Here is a 17,990-nt window from a genome sequence, read left to right on the forward strand (position 1 = left end):
CACTTATAGCAGTTCAACCTGTGTAATATTCTTCTATAACTCACATGAGCAAAGATTCGATGAATCATTGGTTGTCCTCCCTTTCACCTTCCCAGGCTCGGCAAGGTCCTTCTCATAATTAATCCACTGCCAGAATCCTTGACAGACAAAGGGAGACAAACTTTCTCAAGAACAGATGGCTGTGTCCAATCTCAAATCCATATCCACTCCAATTTAAAAAGCAGTGATTCCTCCCTATGTTCTGTACTTCTGAACACCACCAGCATAAATATTTACCTTGATATAGTGTCTTATTAGGAATATCTTCACCGTGGACTTTCTTTGATGCTTTTTTCTTAGGGAAAGGATTCAGAGAGTTAGAAAATAAAATTCCTCTTTGCTACAGGCATCTTGGTGGAAAATGTCATGTTACATGAGAAAATGGGCCTGACTCTCTAGTTACTGTTCACTCCCCATTTATTTAGTCTTTCTCTTTTTCCTCTTTATTTTTCCCTTTTATGCTCTGCCTTTAAACATTTTTGAAGTATTGTGATGTGCCAAGACCTTTGAAACACATGGGCAAATAGACTATTCGTTTTTAAAAGGTTAATTACCAAAAGTCAGTTTCCAGGTGTTTTAAATGTTAATGATTAAAAGACCTGAAAAGAACGTATGGATTGTAAATCACTATATTTTTGATGGTATCCAAGCAAAATAGTGGTTGGGGAATCATAAAATTCTGCTTTCTCTATGCTCTTTGTCTTAGAAATACCTTGCAAATGGTAGAAAACTTAAATAATGTTTGAAATAATTTATCTGGCTTCAGGTGATGCAATAACCTCTATAGGAACCTCTTATTTTTCAAGGATTTAAGACGACTATGTTGTAGCCTTTCAACACATCAATATGAAATCTGTAACATAAACTTGGCTTAGAAATTGCAAATGCCTGTATAGATTTGTTTTAAAAGATAGTCACAAATCAAATGACCAATTAGAAAAAAATATTTGCACCTGAAATCACACAAGCAGGATTGATATCCCTTATAGACAAACAATATTTTAAAAATAGAGAATAAAAATAGCAATTCTTTAGAAATATGGGCAAGAAATATAATGAGGCAGTTCACAAAGAAAAAAAAATGAAAAAGAAATGGAAAGTTCCATAAATATGTGAAAAGATGCTTAACCTTGATCACAGAAATGCAAATTAAAACTACAATGAGATACAATCTCTCACCTATCTGTTGGCAGAGTTCCGAATGATAACATTGTCTATTGGCATCTCTGTGGAGAAATAGGCATTCTTCTGTGTTGTTGGAGGAAATGCAGCAGTGTGTAACTGGTATGGAGGAGAACTTGGCAATGTCTGGCAGAATTACTAACCATTTAACATTAACCCAGCAACTCCGCTCCTGAGCATCTGTCTCCAAGATACACAGACAAAAATATAAGCCAAAAAATATGCAAAAGACCGATTATTTTAAGTTTGTTTATTTATTTGGAGAGAGAGTGCACAAACAGGGGAAGGGCTGGGGGAGAGGGAGAGAGAGAGAATCTCAAGCAGGCTCCACAATGTCAGCACAGAGCCCAATGTGGGGCTCAAACTCACAAACTGTGAGATCATGACCTGAGCTGAAATCAAGAGTTGGACGCTTAACTGACTAAGCCACACAGGTGCCCTAAAAAAATAACAATTTTTGCAGCATTATTTATAATAGAAAAGGATGGGGGTAAATCACAGTAAAGGTTGGACTTTGAACACTAATATGTATCCATATAATGCAGGTGTAATGCCAGTATAAGAAATATATGATATATAAAATGTACTTTAAAGTGAAAAAGCAAGGTAACAAAAAGGTGCATAGTATATAAGAAAAGGAAGAGATACAAATACAGATACACACATAGTTTGATCAGATTTTTTGAAAAAGCTACACAAGGGGATAAAGAGGAGAGAAGACCCAGCAATAAATCTAAACTCTCTCTGGATTGAACATGCCTTGCTGTATAGCCTGACTCTTGAAGCATATCATTATCTTAATAATTATAAAACAAAATTAACTCTTAGAAAGGCCTTTCTAAAAGTGATATGAAAAGTAAAACAAATTAAAGTAAGACAACTTAATACTATTGGTGTATTAAGTTGTTAACATTAGCATAGACAGGAGTAATTTCAGTAACTTTAAAACACAGTGATTTAACTGTACATCTCTAATAAGACATATGAGGTTAACTCCAAAACATCTTTGGTTCTTTTTGGTAATCTTATTTTGTGGTAATATTGGTAACCATATTATGAGACTCTTGCATATGGTGGGGAAATTAAGGATATAATGATACTGGGAACCAGGAGTTTCAACATAAAAGTAAGAAGATAAAGATGTATTGTTCAAGAAATTAAGTAAAAACTTTGCAGTCATAAATTAAAATTCATGGTGTATTTCACCTATAAAGCAACGTATATCTTAGTTATGTTATTTTCAAAGAAGTTGAAACAATGGTCAGCTACTTAAAATGATGTCGTTAGGTATACTGAGTGTGGTCTCTAAATACTATTTTCCATTAAAAACAAAAAAACAAGAAAGATTCTTGGTAAAAGATGAAGTCTGAATCACCTTATCATACCACAAAACAAGGGAGCTTTCAAAGACTTCTAGTCAGCCTGTCATGGCAAAACAACTCAGGAGTCAAATTGACTCCACTAGTCAAAGACAATAAGGATAATAACTGCAGTGGAATGAAATATACCAAATACACTTAAGTTCATCCTTGAGGTTGTAATTATATTTAAGATACACAATACTTTGATTACTTTTGGATGATGTTAAGGAGCCTATTGATTTATTCTGCATATTGGTAAATGAAGGAAAGGAATAAAGCCTTTCCTGTATAAACTGTATCTCAGTAGTCTATAAGGAACAATTTCTCTTTGTAGAATATTCCCTGTGAAGTTGTCTTGTAAAAAATATATATTTATATTATATATATAAAATAAGTAAAAACCAAATCTGAATCTCATCAAGCTTCTGGATCTAACTTCCAACTTAGAGAAATGTAGAAAATGTTCAATGACATCATAGAGATAAAATCAACAAAATCTAGAATGTGGCAAATTCTGTATGGCAAAAGGATTTGGTTTCTTCATCAAAGAAATTGAAGAATTGGAGAAAGAGACAGAAATAGAAGAAGAAAGAAGGTAGTGAATGATGGAGGGAGAAAGAAAGAGGGAGGAGGGGAGAAGAGTTTGATAATGGTATTATGGTTGTGCTGAAGTCATAGTTCTTTACTTTTAGAGATACATAATAAGATATTTATACATGAAATAAATTGTCTGGAACCTGCTTCAAAGTTAATTAGGGTAGGGAAGGTGGGTAGGGATATAAATGAGGTAAAGATTGCTATGAGCTAATGTATTTTGAAACTAAGTGATGGATACGTGGGGGTTCATTATATTATTCCTCCTACTCTTATATATGTTTGATCTTTTCTATATTTAAAAACTCTTTATAAAAAAATAATCAGAGACTGCATGGTAGCATTTATGAATTTGAGAGTGACAGTTCTACGTTAAACCTCTCAGCGAGTTCTTCTGGTTGGTTTTCAGGTTGAATTCCAAACCATTTAACATGGGACGAAGACTTTCCACACTCAGACCATTGCATGTACTTTCTGTTGCCTGGAACATTCTTCATATTTTGTTCTGCCTGAAGAAATTCTGCTCATCTTTAAAGACACAACACAAATGTAGCCTTTTTCTTGACTGCATTTTCTGCCCCTTATTTAGCAGAATTAATTACTCTCGCCTCTCTTCTTTTTGCCATAACCTGTACATTCAACAGTTATGTCTTCACTTGATTATTCTCATTCTTTTTTTTTAAGTTTATTTATTTATTTTGAGACAGAGAGAGAGGGAGGGGGACAGAGAGAGAGACAGAGACAGAGAGAGAAAGACACAGAGAGAGAGAATCCCAAGCAGGCTCCGCACTGCCAGCGCAGAGCCCTTCGCGGGGCTTGATCCCACAGACCGTGAGATCATGACCTGAATGACCTGAGCTGAAATCAAGAGTCAGACATGCAACTGACTGAGCCACCCAGGTGCCCCATCACTTGATTATTCTAAAAAAAATTTTTTTCAGTGCCTAATGTAAGCCAGACTTAGTGCCAGATACTAGAGATGTTGCAACAAGAGTCCTTGCCCTTGAAACCTCGAGTCTTGATGGAAAGTCACTTAAACTATTATGAGTGTAATGCTGAGAGAGGTACTGGGAGCTAGCTAAGGAAACATCTGCTGGGAAAAGGTAACCTAATCTGAAGCAGCGAAATCCTCAGACCCTCTCACCCAGAACGGCCTTTATGTTTATATATCTCTGTGTCCTTCCCATTCCACCTTGTAAACTCATTGGGATTACCCTAAAATTTCTTAAGGATTTTGCATACTTTGTTTTCTAATCCTATAATCCATCAAAGTTGCTATTTTTATTCTCATTTTGAGATGATGAAATTGAGGTTCAAAGAAGACTACTTCCACCTAGTAAATGCAAAAACATGGTTCACCTGATGCCAGGTTCCAAGTGCTGTGTAGTGTGCCATACTGTCTCTGAAGAATGAACCTAAAAGTGAGAAATTCCCATTAGGCTAATTGATCCATATAAATGTCAGGTGGTCAACTTTCATTAAGAAACAGAAATATCCTTGTTCTAAGGGTTATCTTTGTGTTAACTGATTGGATGTCCTCTTTTCAATAGGAAAACCACTCTAGTTAACTATACTGATATCAAAAGTCCATGTGGAGACCATAGAGGCTAAGTGAAAGGTAATGAATACTTAGGGCAGTGCTTCTCAGTCAGGGACAGTTTTGCCCCCAAGGAGACATTTGGCAAAGTCTGGAGGTATTTTTGGTTGTTACAAATTGGAGGGGGCGTGCTACTGATATTTAATGGATAGAGGCTTGTGTGCTACTAGACATCCTACAAGTCACAGGCTAGGACACCCCCACAAATTGGAATTTTCCAATTCAAAATTTCATAATGTTGGGGTGCCTGGGTGGCTCAGTTTGTTAAGCATCCAACTTCAGTTCACTTAATGATCTTGCGATTCATGGGTTCAAGCCCCACATTGGGCTCTGTGCTGACAGTTCAGAGCCTGGAGCCTGCTTTGGATTCTGTGTCTCCCTCTCTCTCTGCCCTTCCCCCAGTCCCTTTCTTTCTTCCTTTCTTTCCTTCTTTCTTTCTTTCTTTCTCTCTCTCTCTCTCTCTCTCTCTCTCTCTCTCTCTCTCTCTCAAAAATGAATAAACTGTTTTTAAAACAAGGTCATAGTGCTGAAATTGAGATCCCTGCAGTAGGGTAGCTAGCTGCACATCCCTCTGCACTGTAACATATGGTTGAAACTGACTGCTAGAGTTTCTTTTCCCCCAACACTTGGGGAAGAATGAATGAGACCAAGATGCCATTTCCCTTCCTAATGTCCATTTAGTGCAATCATTTGGTTCCATCTTCTTTTCATCAGAAATATGGATTTTAAAGAATGATGTGTATTGCTAGAATGAAGATCTAATACCTAGGAAATTTGGGTGACAGTTCCACCAGTTGAATATAGTTATTTTAATTTTTTCATGTTCTTGTACGGTTCTTTCTTCTTTTCTCACAGAAAGTGATATGGAGTATTGGTTAAGAACTCCAGAGCTAAGACTAGAATACCTAAGTCTCCTTTCTCCCTCTGTCACCTTAGGCAAATTACTTAATCCCTCCAAGTCAAAGTTGGCTCCTCTGTAAATGGGATGCTAACAAACCTCATGGGGCTGTTATGAAGATTCAGTAGGATAGTCAATGCAAAGTGCTCAATAAAGTGGCTGGCAATAAAGAATACTGTATAAATCTTAGCTATTATTTTTTAAGTCTGTAATCACAGTATAGTTCCCATTAAATATTTTTATTTATTTTCTATCTAATTAGATATTATGAATACTTTTCATGTTGCTACAAAGTTGTCAGCATTAGAATGTTCAGTAATTTGTCTAGGCAATGGATATGTCACCATTTATTTAACCTGTTCTATGTTGGATATTAAGGCTGCCTCCAACTTTAAACTTTAAAAACAATAAACACACACATAAATTAGCAATTTTCATTCATGCACCTCCTCCTGCATTTTGGATTATTAAATCCAGGAAGGACTCCCAGATGTTGATTACCACATAGGAATGTATTTATAGCTCTTGACAAATTCCTCCCAAAAAGAGATTTATAAAAAGTAATTGCCATCAGCAATACAAAAGCATGGCCATTCCAACACACATTTTGTGTTATCATTTTCTATCAAAATAAAAGATGCAAAGTGATAGCTCATGGTTGTTCTACTTAGCAGTCTTTGTTTATTACTCAGGCCAAACCTTTTAAATGTTTATTTAGTGGTGGATTTCCTCTTATATAGTGTTCGGTATTTCTGTCATTTCTTTATGTATCATTAGGATGTTTTCTTAATTATTTGTAAACACTCTTTACATGTAAATTATATTGATACTTTTTAATTAATTCCTCAGGTGTACTGTCTCCCTTTGAAACCATGGAACAGTTATTTCTCCTCTTACTATTAAAGGCAGATACATGTTGTCACATTCATGCCTGTGACCATGTGGAAAGTATCGTAGCTGACTTTTGTTTCTCATTTCTGAGGAATCTGTCACATCATTTCTGATCTTCTTTCAGAGTCAAAACCTTTTCATCTGAGTTCATTCTCTTCCAAACTCCATTCCCCTGAAATTGCACCAGAAACCCATGATCACATCATACCACCACCGATAAACCCTGTGCTGAGCGTTATTGTTCCTCCAGGCATCTGAAATGGTTCTAATGTTCAAGTTCCGAATGTCAATGGGGACTGCGCACCCTTCACTCTCAGTAGATGCTGAGTTTTATGCCCACCCATTACTTTCCGTTCACTGCCACCAGTTCATATAGTGCATCAATTTTCTTTCATTTTTGTTTCTCAACTCCTACGGCAAAGTTTAGCACCGTAAAATATGTGACATGACTCGAAGCAGCAACTTCCTGTTAAAACTTCAGAGCAAGAGGCACTTTTTTCATTTTAAAGAAAGAAAGCCATCGAGCTACCAGCTGTTCTCCTAAAAACAGATGTGGCAGCATTAGCCATGCAGATATTCTGCAGTTGTTCCCTGGCCACAATGAAAAGGGATCTTTTCTCTTTGTTTAAGGCTCAATTGCATGTGTCTTCCAGAAACTGGCCACAGTAAAGATCTGTTATCTTTGTGATGGCTAAACTGAGTCCAGGTGCCATACTCAGCCATCGTTAAGGTCAGTGTCTTCATTTCTTGATTCCATCTGCAATTACTGAAAGACGTATAAAAATATAGAAAATGGTGTTTTTAAAAGGTTACATGACATTAAAATGTGTCTCATTCTACTGTCAAATACCAGTAAATGCCACTTAAAAGAAGTGTTGCCCAGATTAAGGCAAGCAAGAATTCACTTGATCTTTCTCTCTCCCTGTGCCCTTCAACAATATTATCCAAGAGGAACTATCCACAACATGGATGGAGAAGTATACTGGGGGCAGGTTTGATGCTAGGGTGAGTTGTTATTCTCCAAATGACTTGAAGAGCAAAGACAAATTGGAATCATTGCTCCAGATAGCACATAGTAGGAATGGCTACTTTGCACAGATAAAGCCATAATTTTGCATTTACGTGTCCAGTAAAGCTCCTACCACCTGGTTTAAGAGCACTTCATCCAAAATGATAGTCTACTCTCTCTCTCCCTACTCTCTCCTTAAAACCCACCCCTGCTATGGAGCTTGGAGTAGAGGCAGGATGGGGAAATGATTGCAGAGGCAGGCTTTTTCTACTTCCTTTCCAAAGAGTTGAGCTACCGGGGTTTATCACAAAAATGTTGAGACAATTGGGGCGCCTGGGTGGCACAGTCGGTTGAGCGTCCGACTTCAGCCAGGTCACCATCTCGCGGTCCGGGAGTTCGAGCCCCGCGTCAGGCTCTGGGCTGATGGCTCGGAGCCTGGAGCCTGTTTCCGATTCTGTGTCTCCCTCTCTCTCTGCCCCTCCCCCGTTCATGCTCTGTCTCTCTCTGTCCCAAAAATAAATAAACGTTGAAAAAAATTAAAAAAAAAAATGTTGAGACAATTAAAATAATTAGGGGGAAGGAGAGAGAAAAAGGGAGAGACCATACAGAAGTCATCCAGTGCTCTGGGGATTGTCCTTGACTTACTCCTCTCTATTCCTCCTCTGCAACCAATCACTTACAAAGGCCTGTGATTTCTGTCTCCCAAAAAATACCTCCCCAGTGCTTCCCTATCCAAAGGACCTCTTACCCAGTTTTCACAAGTTGGCTGTTTTCCCTTCCTTCTGGGTCCACCTCACCTTCCAACCTTTCACCCCAGGCACCGGGTGCTGGCTCTAAAAGGCAAACATACTCATTTACTTTATAAGTTCATATATTTTATAAGGTTCCTTATTTTACACAGAAGACCCTTTGCTTTGTATTCTATAGAGAATAAAACTCAAATCTTATGCTGTCATGTAGGAGAGAAAGTTGCCCAGCAGGGTGGGGGAAGCAATCTGGAAATCCAACTGTTTCTCAAGCACACGTTTAACAGTGGTCCTACTCCTTAAAAGCACTGTCTTCACCTTTACTTTCAAACATGTTGTCTAATCCTGATCCATTAGCTTGGTCTACTTGGTCGAACTTGGGTTGCCTCTCAATTTTCCCTATTACCAGCTTGATACTTTTCTCAGTACTACCAAGCCTATTGGTATTTATCCACCTGCTTTCCACCTTCCAAAATTTTGTGGAGGTTGTCACATATTTCTTTCTCTGTTTCTTATTTATGCCTTTTAAAGAAACCCCTTATTGTCATTTTAATTGGATTTGGAGAAGGAAAGAAAATCTATGTAAATCTTCAATCTCCCATCTTTATTGGAATCCACCTGTAACTTCTTATTCTTTATGTAAATACAATAAACTAGTCATAGTCACACAGATTCATAACCACATACATACAGTATTTATGTGAGGAGGTGAAAGGGATATTTTCAAAATTAAAAAACTGTGTTGAGTCACAGTACCATGCAAAAATGAAATTGTTAGAGATCATTTGTAGTTTAATATGGAACTTTAGAACATAGCCCTAAAAGAGATGATCAATTTTTATGCTCTTAAAGCAGTACAACACAATAACAAACATAAAACATATTAAAAATTCACACATAGTGTGATATCCAAAATCAAACTGTTTCTGTCTTCTTTACAACTCTTGTGTATTATGAAATATACAGTTTCATAAACAGTTTCATGTGAGAATAGTCTTCATAACTATCATTTGTAATTGTTGTGGAGTTTTCTATTGAATTGATACACCACAATTCACTAATTCATTTCCAACTGCTTCCCTAGCATAAATAAAACTCTATACACATCATCATGCTACTGCAGTGGTGATCCACCCCAGTTTTACCACGAGTTCTATAGCATTTGGCATTTCCATTTTAGACCATGTTTATTTAGTAGTGATAAGTGTGTTTCCATTACAATTTTTATTAATAACTTTAAATATTGTATTTCCAATGTTTACCATGATATTGTGTTATATATTGTGGGGAGTATTGATATCTTCTCTTCTTTTACAACTTAGTTATTAGTTTTCTAACCAAGCGACATGAAATCTTTCTTCATTAGACACACACCTACAGCAAGCATGTTGTGGGACAGAGAGCAGGGAAGGACCTGACCATTGCCTGTTTTGAATTCACAAGATATTACAGTGCAGGCTATAATGAGCTTGAGAAGACTGGTGTGGACATGGTGGGGGATGAGCTGAGGGTGCCATGTGCCTGCCTCAGAAACAGTGTGGAGAGAGCAGTCTCGGTAGATGAAACAGGAGAATCAAAGTTAGGGAGGCAAATATTTAGAAAATATAAGAAATAAATATACTGTCTCATCTCTCACATTTGCTGTAAACAGTTTTTCTCATTTTTGCCTTGCAAAAACTTATTTAATATTTTGAAGTGCATATACATGATCAAATTTGTCAATCATATTTTTGCATTCTTTCTCTAAATATGATTCCAGCAGGATCTGGGTCATCACGGTTGACTTGGACAAAAGCATAATCAAGCTAACGGTGTTTGCCATGGCTAACACCTCACCTTAGGGGCAGTTATACAAACATCATTTTTTTTAAACCATAAGTAATCGATAAAGAAGTATTTGATTAAGACAACACTGCATTAAGGCAGTATTCTCAAAGTGCCTCTCAGAATGGTTTTGGCTGTCATGTGTTAGGATGGCAATCAACATCGCTGATCATTCTGAGTAAAGAGTGTAGTTATTTGGCTATTAATGACAGATATGGAATGGGCCTGAAGGGACTGAGTCTGGCTCCATTCTTGATGCAGAAATACTTCTAAAATGCAGGACCTTATAAAATGCTATGGTCTTTGCTACATCTTGTTGCATTTAGACACAAAGGGAGTCACGGTTCTTACCACAAGCCCCTGAGGGTTTGATTATTATTTGGGCAACACTTCTTCACTAAGATATACATAAGTAAGAGAGATGTCAAAGATATGAGTGAGTTTTTTCTTCTAGGGTTTATAGAAAATTTGGGCTGATCGTAATACTTTGAAGACTATGTTCAGTTACTACTTGCCTATCTATTGCTTGCTAAAGTGTAAGCCCCTTGAGGGCAGGAATTATGTGCATCTTTCCTTATATCCATAGTGCCTGCTATATAATAGAAGCTCTAGAAGCTCAGTGAACATGTATTAACTGGCTGGAAGATGTGCATGAATGAGACGTGTGCATGTTACAGCTCTAATCCTGCTGCCCTGTGTGAGTGGTGGAGAGAGATGTGAGAATTTGTGGGCTGGAAAGAGGATGACCAACTGGGGAAGATGAAAACAGACTACTAGCAGAGTCGGTTTGTGGGCTCAGCCTGTGGGTAAGCCAGGGGCATGCAGAGCGGGGAAGAAAGGCAACTAAGGCAGCAAAGGGAAAGGTGAGATTGAGAGGTACAGCATCAAATCCCAGCAACAGTGACCAGCTCAGATTGGCCACAATTATGGGTATATGGAGGAGAAAGGACAGTCAGGTAGGCAATGCTATCAATGAAGCCAAGGGATATTAGGATACTCTCGGTAGGTGATGGGAAACCATACCCAATATATGCATAGTAGCATCATCAGATTTTTGCATTTGAGAGTGCATTCTAGTGGCACTGTGGGGAGAGAGAGAGAGAGAGAGAGAAGCCTGTGCAAAAGGAAGCAAATTACTAAGCTTCTGCAGTACTATATATATGCAATAATATATGTGAAGGTGAAATAGGGCAACTTTAGTTGAAACTATAGATTTCGTGCATCTATTATGCAAACAATACATAGTAACACAGATGTGAGGGCCTCTGCCTGCCACACCTGTATTATGTACAGAAGATACAATCCTAAGCAGACAGATTGCCTCACCCGCATGAGAACACAATCACAGACTGCATGAAGGACAACAAAATCTGATCCTGCTTAGGGGTTTGAAGAAAGACTTCAATAAGAAGATTTTCCAGATATCAAAACCTGAAGGACAAAGTTGTGCCCCTTAGATAAAGAGGGTTGGCAGAGGATGAGGGTCGTGGAGGAGGACGTTAGACAGAGGTGCGCAAACAGCTTCTCTTAGCAGGGACACGGGGCATTCTGTGAGCTACACACCACATTCTGTATGGCTGAAGGCATTGAATGAAGGGATGCTCGCTGAAGGTGACTCCAGGGCATGCCCAGATCAAGCATGGCCAGCCAACATGAAGAGGTATTGAATTTTGTTTTTAATCAGAGGAGATGGCACAACTAGATCGTTATTTTGGGGAAAAAAAAATCATTCTGGATTTTTTCTGGAAAATGGGTTGACAAGAGTGAGAGGTAGTGTGGAGGCACCATTTAGGTGGCCACCAAAGGTAACAGGTGAGGGTTGCTACTCAGACCAGGAGGGTGCTGAATAAGTGGAAGAATTCCACAATTATGTAGGAGGCAGATGGCCTGTGAGAGATAAACGTAACTGCCAGTGCCATTAACTGTGATAGGATCTTAGTAGGTCCCAGAAGGAGACCAGGTTGGGCAGGTAGTTTGGGAAGAATCATGAGTTTGATCTTGGACATGGCAATTTTGAGATTTTGGATAGGCAGAAGCCTAAATAAACCTTGATTTCAGGGTATGTGCAGATTTGAGTCATTGGGTCAGGGTAATCTAAATCCTCAATGTTATCCCTTCTCCAGGAAATTAGGGAGGGCATAAGGGTGTATGCAGAAATGTAGCGTCAGACTGGCCTATAGTCCAGGGAAGTTCACAGGAGAATGGAAGTCTCTTGACTGAGTGAGGAACTGCTTCATATTTTCTAGACTCCTTCTATACTAGGAGTTTTCCATAAGCAGGCTTATTACCCCACTCTAAGGAGGACTGGAGTGGTGCCATTCTTTGAGGTGTCACTCATGGAGTTGGGGCCATTCTTCTAAGGCCACACAGAAAGGAGTTTCAGATTTAAATCAAGTCCATAATTTTTCTTCTATATAATTTAGTACTCCAGTACATGAGATCTTAGGAGATCATAAGTCTTGCTCAGGTCTAAAACCTGATGACCTTACACCACGAATCTACCTTAAATATAGAATGCCTCTTTTTTCCTTCTTAATGGACTTCACCTCCTGTGGTAGTGTTACAGACTGAATGTTTGTGTCTCTCCAAAATTCACACATTGAAACCACACCCCACAATGTGATGGTATTGGGAGCTAGGGCTTTGGGGAGGTACTTAGGATTGGATGAAGTAATGGGGGTGGAACCCTCATGAATGGGATTAGTGCCTTCTAAAGGATCACTTGAGAGCTTGCTGCTCCTCTCTCTGCTCTCTGTCATGTGAGGGTCTAAGGAGAAGTCAGCAATCTGCAACCCAGAAGAGGACCCTCAACAAAACCTGACCATACTGGCACCCTGATCTCGGACTTTCAGCCTCCAGAACTGTGAGAAGTAAATTTCCATTGTTTATAAGCCACCCAGTCTGTGGCATTTTGCCTGAACTAAGACCAGTAGGCAGAACAAAACATTCCTGCCCCACAAGATGTCCACATCCCAATTCCAGGAAACCGTGAATGTGTTATGTTACATAGCAAAAGGGACTATGCAGATGTGGTTAAGGACTTCGAGAGAGCGAGATCATCCAACGTCATGCATGTGGGTCCAAACTATCACATGAGCTCTTATGAGTGGAAAGCCTTTGCTGGCTGTGCTCAGGGGGAGATGAGACTATGGAATTGTCGGAAGGATGTAACATAGCTGTCTTTGAAGATGCAGGAAGAGAGCCATGAGCCAAAGAATGTGAGAAGCTTCTAGAAGCTGGAAAAGCCAAATGAAACAAATTCTTTCTTACAGCCTCCAGAAGGACACTGCCTTGCTGACACCTTGCTTTTATACCAGCTAGACCTCTGTCAGACGTCTACCCTACAAAACTCTAGAATAATAAATTTGTGTTGTTTGAAGCCATCATGTTTGTCATAGTGTATTACAGCAATAATAGAAAACTGTTACACCTTACAGGAAGAACTCTACATTTAAGTTGTATGGTGGGCGTAGTAGGAATCATGTGACTCGGGGTAACATGAGTTTAGGCGGCTGTGTTCAGTGGCCCCAGCCTGCCACACTGCAACAGCCAATTACCCTCACAAGGGTCAGGATTCACTCCGTGGAAATATTGCAAAAATGTCATTTTGTTTCATCTAAATGATACCACACCTGGAGCATAAACATTCAAAGCACATACCTTCATAAATAGATCATGAACAAAACAGAATGACCTGTCCATAGCAGTCTGGGTCTGAAGGCCTGAGATCTAGGAGACCTGATGGTGTAAATTATAACTGAAGGGTTGAAGAAGGCCAATGTCCCAGCTTGAAGATAGGCTGAGAGAGCAAGTTCTCCCTTACTCAGACTTTTTGTTCTATTTAGGCCTTCAGGGATTGGATGAGACCCATCCATATTAGGGAGATCAACTTGGTTTACTCTGTCTACTTAATCAAATGGTAATCCCTTCTAGAAACCCCCTCAGAGACATATCCAGAACAATGTTTAACCAGATATCTGGACCACATGGCCCAGTCAAGTTAGCACATAAAATTAGCTATCAAAGATAAACCAACAGATATATTGATAGGTTGACAGATAGACAGACAGACAGATAGGTATATAAAGGAAACCAGAGGAATCCTGACAACTGAGTTTACCTATTAGTTAGACTCAGCTAAAGCCAACATTTCTGGAGATAGAAAGAAAAAAAGCAATCTACACTCAATGTTGTTCGCTTGATTTTGGACAAAAAGGAACCTGTATGGGCACCAAGGTTGGAAGGATAGTCTAGCTTTGCCTATTCCTGGAAAAAACACTGACTGCTGGTGGCTAGTCATTAAATGACTTAGTCTTTAAAAGACATGTTAATAGCTCTTAGATTATGTGTGTGTGTGTGTGTGTGTGTGTGTGTGTGTGTGTGTGTGTTGTTGACTGTGTTTGCTTATTTGAATTCTTACTGCTTTTCATTGGTTTCGGAGAGGTACAGTTCCTGAGGCCATATTCTCTGGATCCTTGCAAGCCCTGGCCTCAACCCTAATAGTGCCCTCCAGATACTGGAGAGTGGGGGGAGTTCTTGGTGCTTGAGTCATTAACCACCAGCAGGTACCAGGTTCTTGACTTTGCCCAAGGAAGCATTCAAAGATGAGTCAGAGTAAAGTACAGCACAGGGAGCTTTATTGCCAAGTGGAAAGTGCACACTCCAGAAGAGGAAGTGCACTCAGAGGTTCTGAGTCACCCAGGGCAGATGTGGGGGCTCCAGTTCTTAAGGGTGGTTATAATTTGGGCACAAAATATTCATGTGGGGTTCTGGGAATAAGTGGTGTTTCCTGTGAACTCTGCATGATATTATGCATGCTTGATGTTAGCGACTGTGCACAGGCGCAGTCTGATTTTCCTCTTGCGGATACTCCATATACAATCCAGATCTGCTGAGAGTCCTCTAGCACCCCCAGTGGAGGGGTCATCCTCAGTCATTTGCAAGCTAACTGGGTCATTGTGCACATACATGCCAAAATTAAGCAACAGCATCAGGATGCTTAGGAACCACAGGTATATCACAAGATCATTTAATCTCCAGAAACTCTGTGTCAGGTGTCAAACTCAGTTGCCTGGTTTTGTTCCTCCTGCAAATATCCGGTGCTTGTGTATTCCACCTGCCTCCCTCCATCGTCAGCGACGGAGAGGGTGTGCCCCAGAGCAGTGCAGTGTCGTCCTGGATCCCATCCTGGGATCCATGTCACAATACTGCATGTGCTTCCCTCCTGTTCTTGGTGGGATAGACTTTTAACTTTCAGAGTTTTTTAAAGAGTAGATTAATTTATTGAAAAAAATAAAACTTTCTCTTGCTTACATTGATCATTGTTATAGATATCAATGTGCCAGGACATTTAAACATACTCCTCTTCACCAGGGGTGAGGCTAGGAAGGAAAAAGCCGGTAAATGAGAAAAGAACTCTGTGATGCCACATATATAAAGATTTCATATAAATAAATAAGGAAAGAAAAACTAAAACTAAGCCCCTAATAGAGAAGTAAAGGACATAAAGAAAACAATTCACAAAAGAGGAATTTGAAATCATTAACAGGCAATTGCGGGGTGAGGGGAGGATTTTCAAACTCTCTAATAAAAATTAAAAAAGGAGGCAATTGCAAAAATGAGAGGCGGTTTTTCACCCGTCTAATTAACACACATGAAAAATTTAAAAGATAGGAGAGAAGAGAAAATGATGCTTGAAAGTGTTTGGCTTAACTTCCTTTCTCCGTTTCACTAGGGAGTGTTAATTAGCACAACCCTTTTAGGAACATTTTAGCAATATGTATCATGTGCCTTTAAAATACTCCTACCTTTTGACCCATTAATTCTACTTCCAGGATACACGTAAAAATGAACATAAGAAGTTCATGAATAAAGACCTTTATGGAAATTATACTTATGATAGTGATCCACTGAAAAGACCTTACACTTCCAGAGAATTAAAGTTGTATCTATGAAAGATATCTTAAAAACAAATTTTGTTATTGTTAGATTCAAACTGATTTTTTTTAGAATCAAAACTTCCTTGAAATATGCATATAAAGAATGCATCAGAATTCTAAAACTATTTTACAAAACCTTGATTGGGATCATAAGTGATCACGCTTCTTTTCAGGTTTGTTTTTTTTTTAATTTTCTAGATTTTATATAGGCAGTCCATATCACTGAATTAATTAGGAAGAAACTATTTAAAACAAAAATGTAGAATCCATTGTGAAGTCCTTATATGATAGATCATCAGTGAGGCCCCAAATGAAGAGTCTTATGTGTGGCTTTAGCAGTTTGGGGGGGGAAGTGGAAGTTATTTGATGGTACCTCCCCAATCACACTCATAGAGGTGACCCTAACCTAGTAATCATTTGTAATATGACAGTGCCACATAAGCCTCTGAAATCCTCCCTCTACCTGCAAGAGAGAAGCAGTCATTTTGGAGGAAACTAAATTCATATTGGATGAGAGCAAGTCACAATCGTTGCCAGAGCCAATTGTGTCAGAATTGTAGCTGATGAAAGTTCTATACTCCAAAAACCAGTTCCTGAATGACTGGAAAGAGAAGGAATTCTTTGCAATTAGCTTATCAACTCCCCACTCAAGGGACATTAGCTCTGCAAGAACATGACACATTTGCTGTCAGGTCCACCTTCCTAATAGCCAACATGTGGCTTGTCCTAAGTGCTCAAGGAATATGTGTTAAGTGAACAAATCAAGTCAGTTGCTCAAGCCAGATCCTAGGAGCCTTCTTGAGTCTTCTCTAGCCTCAGCCCCATATCTAGTCCATCCTTTTAGTTCCGCCTTAATGTGTCTCCAGTTGTCCCCTCCCCCCCCCCCCCCACTTCCACCACCCATCCCTCACTCCAGGCCAGCATCTCTCTTGTCTGGAGAACTCAAACAACCTCCTGTCTGCTTCACCATCTCTGGCCCTCTTCCTGTGCATTCTCCACTGACATATCAAGTCATTCTGTTGCTTAACTTCGAATTTCTCCAGCGATCCACCTCCTTTCATGCTCCCCAGTCACCTGTGTTGTCTGCCACTTTCTGTTTCCTCCCAATTCTCGACTGGTCCACCTTGCCCTTTCTCACCATGCCACCATCACCTTGTTCTTCCAGTTGACTGAGGTTTCTTCAAAAACCAAGCTCCTTTCTACCCCGAGGCCTCTGAACCGTGTTCCTCCTGCCCCCCAGCACACTTTCTTCAACTTAAATCACCTGTCTTCAAACACCCCTTTCTTATCCACCTAATTAAAGAAGACCTCCTTGTTATTTTTCATATAGCTCTCACTTCTGGCCTTGTGTAGCACTTATGACAATTTATAATTACATATATTTATCCTTTCAGTCTGTTTCTCCCGCTCGGATGGCACCCCATGAGTACAGGAATGGTGATCAGCCTTATCTACTTCTGTATTCCAGTGTCTAGATGAACAGCTGAGCAGGGTAGTGACTTCATGTCTGTTTGCTAAATGAATGAATGAGCTCTGCAAGGGAGAAGTGAATGAAAACACAGATCCATTGAATGAGCGCAGGAGGGGGTAGACCAATATATAGTTGGGAAGCAGGTAAGAGCAAAGTACTAACAATAAAAGCAGCACTGATGTGTAATAGTCCATCCTGCCCAGAATTTCATCAGTGCCCCTGGAAGAAGTGAATGGCAGGGTGTCCTTATGAGGTCGTGAGTACTAATGGACAATGACGTACTCCTCAGTACCTCTTTATAAACTGTATGCAACTCATTAGTGTGAATTCTCTTTCTTTTTAAAATATATATAAAATAAAATATATAGAGTTTATACTTTTTGTTTTCAGTAATTCTCACCAATCTTTGTTTATTTATTGATCTTCATGTTATTGTTAT

General features: G+C 39.2%; 1 long non-coding RNA gene across 3 annotated transcripts in view; it reads left to right on the forward strand.

The window, feature by feature from the left end:
• Window positions 1-17,990, forward strand: part of LOC121045395 (uncharacterized) — a 467,047-nt gene that overhangs the window by 277,470 nt on the left and 171,587 nt on the right. The gene's annotated exons all lie outside the window — the stretch shown is intronic.

The sequence above is a fragment of the Herpailurus yagouaroundi genome, unplaced genomic scaffold, assembly GCF_014898765.1.
Source record: "Herpailurus yagouaroundi ecotype Mexico unplaced genomic scaffold, PumYag 190, whole genome shotgun sequence".
In the NCBI taxonomy this organism is placed as follows: Eukaryota; Metazoa; Chordata; class Mammalia; order Carnivora; family Felidae; genus Herpailurus; species Herpailurus yagouaroundi.